This window comes from Mizuhopecten yessoensis, unplaced genomic scaffold, assembly GCF_002113885.1.
Source record: "Mizuhopecten yessoensis strain PY_sf001 unplaced genomic scaffold, ASM211388v2 scaffold10523, whole genome shotgun sequence".
Taxonomy (NCBI): domain Eukaryota; kingdom Metazoa; phylum Mollusca; class Bivalvia; order Pectinida; family Pectinidae; genus Mizuhopecten; species Mizuhopecten yessoensis.
The window spans coordinates 766111-771260 of NW_018408589.1; the positions used below are offsets into that span (position 1 = coordinate 766111).

The window sequence follows — 5150 nt, forward strand, 5'->3', positions numbered from 1 at the left end:
CTCATCCTCGCTTTCATCGGAGAGCGTTTCAACATTAACAGCTTTCACACGTCTCTTTGTTGGCTTATACAGACACATCCTGCTAAAACGATTAAGATCTTCACACGAACTACATTGTTACCTTTCGCTCGGCAAGGACCGCTTCTGTGCAGAAACGTACCACCAGGTTTACATCGGGATGACTGGGCATGGCTTCTTTTTTATTACGTCCATGTTGGACTTAGTTTGACTTTGGATCTGTTTTTGGTTGATTTCTCTGGGCGAGATGGTATACTTTTGATTACCATAGCTGTCTCCATTTTGAACGCTTGTCTTAGGTTTCTTCTGATTATGACACCTTTAGGTTCTCATAGTATTCACTATTTGTCTCTCCATCGTCAATGCCTGTGTTTCAGAAGCGAGTTCCATAACCCTTCCACTTTGGAGAACGTTCTTCTACTTCTTCAAACTAAAGTGCAGGCCCTTATAGATACTCTCGAACTGGAGTTTTGTCTGGATCTGCACGGCGTCTTAATTGATTTGTATTATAGTTAGAAATAACCCGTGCTCAAATTTCCTCTATGTTTGATAACTGACTGTCTTCGGAGTTCTATAACAAGTTTATTAAATTATTGCCTTTCCTTATGTGCGCACGAGAAAAAATTCTCTGTAAACTTCAACTGTTAGAACATGATACTGGACTTGTTACATGATAGTAGGTCAGATTGTTTCTAATGATGGTGTTAGGACATGATGGTGGAATTGGCTAATGATATGTAACATTTTAACATGGTTAAAGTGAAGCTTTGAACTTTGAGAGTTAAAGTTTGTTACGCCCCCGGTGAGCTACCATGGTGCAACACTGGACATCCGGAGTATAACGTAGCCAATGCCGTGACATTGTGACTGGGGCTTTTGGTATATAGTAGCGAAAAGCTTGCTTCCAGTTTAAATATCCAAAATTGAAACAGGTCGCCTCTGCGACACTCTCGTCCATGCGAGACATTGATTCATATTTGGTATAGTAAGTTTCCGTTTCGCAACAATTTGAGAGGTTTAAACTGTGATACATTGTAGTTCAGAATTAAGTTTATTATTAATTGGTGTCCTCTACAGTTGCTACTATGAACTTTTATCTTCTTATTTGTATTTTGGTGCTTTCAGATGATGCGGTGTAACGCCAATCTCAAATGGAGAAGAAGTACATAAAAAGCATTCGCTACACCAACCTTCAAGTAATGACAACTCACTGCAAATCATACATTGCCCTTATTATTGACCCTCTATAGTGGATCTATGCAGCATAAAATGGAATCTTAAATCGCATCTTCGAAACCAAAGAAGATCAAATGCTGTGGCTTTAATATGGCTTTACACATGCTTCTCATTTTCACACAGGAGAAGCAACAACAAGCTAAGTGTGATGCGTATGTCAAGATGTTTTTGAATAAACGAATCTTAATGGATCATCGAAGTACACATACAGTAAAAAAAGCTCTACACTTGTATAGAATGAGACAAAACGTTTACTAGACGGTATTCACTGCAGAAACACACGAGGACACATACAGGAGAAAGGCCTTACAAGTGTGATGTCTGTGGTAAAGAGTTTAATGAATTATTTAGCCTCCAGAGACATTTCATGATACATACCGGAGAGAACCCTTATCCGTGTGGTGTCTGTGGAAAGGGTTTAGCAAATCATATAATCTTCAAAGACATTTAAGGGTACACACAGGAGAGAATCCTTACAAATGTTGTGTCTGTGGAAAAGGGTTTTAATGAATCGTTTCACCTACAAACACACTCCAGAACACATACAGGAGAAAAGCCTTACAAATGTAAACTCTGCAATAAGGAATTTAGTCAGTCTTCATACCTAAGGAAACATGTCCGGACACACACAGGAGAGAAGCTGTATACGTGCGATGCTTGTGGTAAGAAATGTAATGAGTCATCTAAACTACAGAGACATATCAGGACACATACATGTACAGGGGATATACCTTACACTTGCGTTATCTGTGGTAAGGGGTTTAGTGACTCGTCTCGCATGCGAGTACATTTCAGGACACATACAGGGGAGAAGTCACACAAGTGTATCGTCTAGTTATTTGGTAAGGAATACAATGAATCGTCTAATCTACAGAGACACTTCAGGATACATACACGAGAAACCCCTTACAGGTGTCATGTGTGTGATAAGATGTTAAGTCAATCGTCAATTTTACATAGACATTTCTAGACACATTCTGAAGAGAAAATAAATAAAAGTGTGATGTCTAGGTAAGCACTAGCATATTCTTCATAATATGTATTTGTGAAGTGTTTTGACATATTTAATGAACGTTGTAGCTAACATAGATGCATACGTAATTATTTTGAATTATATTGCCTGCTTAATTACCACCAACTCCATTAGAAGTATATCTGCCAGCAATCTGTCGAGGTCATTGCAGCATTTGGTTTTGAACTCTTATTTATTATATTACCTGGTCTTCCATGTTGGTTTAGTACGGTATGTCTCAATGAGGATCCGTGATTGGCTAATAAAAAATCGTATTCTTCTTAAGCGTTTTTATCAATGGTCTGGCACATTTCAAGCCAGGAAACAATCCTCACACGTGTGATGTATAATAGTTAGAGGTTTGGCCAATCACTTACCCTGCATACACTTTTTCAGACACATATTTCTGAAGCATCAAACATTCTGTCGTTTGCATTGATAATACACATTAGTATTGAGAATGAAATACATCTTTAGCTAAAAGTGTATATTCCACATAAACGATACATATTAATTAGTTACACTAATACTATTTCTAAGATTTTATCACATTCATCTTTATAAAAAAATATCGCAGAGTGCATAAAGTTCATGCAAACGTGTGTTGTCAGTCATGCTATTATAGCAATAATAGAACTTGACATAGTGATATGTTAATATAGCATAATGTAAATATACATGCTAAGGTAGGTGAAGAAGTTAGCAATAAGTAAGGAATTGGAAGGGATACATGAGTGATGTATGTAGGAAGCGTTCTTGTTAGTCAGAACCTGAAGGAATACGACATATTCAGAAGGGAATCTTTTAAGCATGATATACAGTAAAATGTGCGCAAGTTGTAAACCTCGGGAAGTTGTCATGAAGAAAGGAAGAAATGCTAACTGGTAACAGTATTGCAAGAAAATTCAAACATCACAAATGCACTCAACTTAAAAAGTACGAAATTAAATCATGTTACATCTTGATAATATATTCTGACTATGATGTAGTTGTGCCTGTAGAACACTGTATACTGTTAAAATGATGAAAAGTAATCTAGATAAGCGATGGAGGTAATAGACACAGTACAAGCATGCTTGAATATATATATGTATATATCCAAAGTACATTTCTACAATTTTGTTATTGTCATAGATGACATCATCCTCGATTATCCAGGGGCTACGCTCACAGTCGCTCTCTGCAACCCTGGAATATGTCATGACAAAATCGAAGGCTAAGTGTTCGCCATCTTGTGAGTGAGACTAGAGGACTAGTTTGATCCTTTGATGTACATTTAAAGAATCTGTCAGTCGCGTAACGGTAACATTGACTAGTTTTAGAGTCGGGTGCCGTTCCTCTGTAATCTTCAAAGGACATGAATCAGCCTAGCGATTGGTCAGGTTGTTTTTAATCTGAGACCAATCAAATAATTGGCCGCGTGCCTTCAATTTGGCTATGACATCTATTCCAGGGGTGAAGAGCGCGAAAGTGAAATATTTTTCTAGTCATTTAGTCATCTCCCCAGCCAAACCAGAGTAATAAATAGTACACGTCATTTATTATAAGAGGATGTTAGCCGGTATATATCATCACATTGCGTGGATATTTAAGCATTAAACTGCATTCTTTGAAGAGTTATTGTCCTATAATTCTCACAGGATTGCAGACAAATTGAATATAGCGCGTTGTGATTTATTTGTCTGCAATCCTGTGAGAATTATAGGACAAAAACTTTCCACAGAAGGCAGTTTAAAACTTATATTTCCGTTTTTTAATTCAAGTTTTCCTTAAATTTCCAACCTTTTATCTCATTTCAAAGTCAAATTTCGCGCTGTCTGTCAATAGGAACCTGTTCGTGTGACGTCATGAGTACACGTGACCGTTCCCGGTAAAAAATATATAGTTCGTGGAAATATACACAAAATCACCGATCCCTAATTTTAACAATTTAATCAATATATTCCACCTTGAGGATATTCACCTTTATACAACATAACTACACTTAGTATAGTGACGTTGGTCAAAACGACGTCATTTAGTCACCACGTCACGAACAAGTTCTTCAAATCACTACACCAATGGGAGTTATGTGAGAAGAATGATCTGATATATTTTCATTTTGTTTGGTAAGGTTATATAGTGGCAATGAAGAGCAAATGGAAATATATGTATTTAAATGATGTATACCGGAATCAGTTCTTGCCACGTGGGGGCCTCCTCTTTCAAGAAACAAAAGAGTTTTATTTTACTTAAGGTTGGAAATTGGTATCAATTTGGGAACACTGACTTTAAGTGTCTTTTGGTGCCATAGTAAGGCAGTTGTGGAGATGACTGCAAAGTGGCATCTGTCTATATAACTATATTTTAATAGTAGCTATTATACATTAACAAAGAAATCGTCTTTAAATTATATGTGATCGTTTTAAGTTAAAGTATATGATATTTATATATTTTATCTATTTACAAATATAATGTCTAGAACATACCTGGTCCTACAGCGTCGTACACTGATAAGTCGCAAGACTTAAAGTTAATAAAGAACTTAAACTTGATCTTGCCCTGGATGTGCATGTATACGTAGGTGGTGGTCTGCTGAAGACGCAGGGCTTGCCCGGCGACCAGGCGCATCTGCATGGTGACGAGGCGGCCTCTTGATGAAGGAATGGCACCAACATGTAGAAAGGGAGGTTCGCCCATCTTGCATACGAGTTGATCCTCCTGTGCCAACCTACAAATAAAAATAAAATAAAAAAAAAATATTCAAAAATGGTAAACACGATTTTATCTATTTTTATCGCAACAGTACCTATTTAAAGTGTCAAAAAATAAACAAATAATATGATAGTAACCTATAGCTTTGGTTATATTAGCTATTTTTATCAGTACGAAGCACTGGGGGGGG

At 37.0% G+C, this 5150-nt stretch overlaps 1 pseudogene; it reads left to right on the forward strand.

Moving 5' to 3' along the window:
* The first annotated feature begins 1344 nt into the window (after positions 1–1344).
* Positions 1345–2520, forward strand: LOC110460940 (annotated as a pseudogene).
* The last annotated feature ends 2630 nt before the right edge of the window (positions 2521–5150 follow it).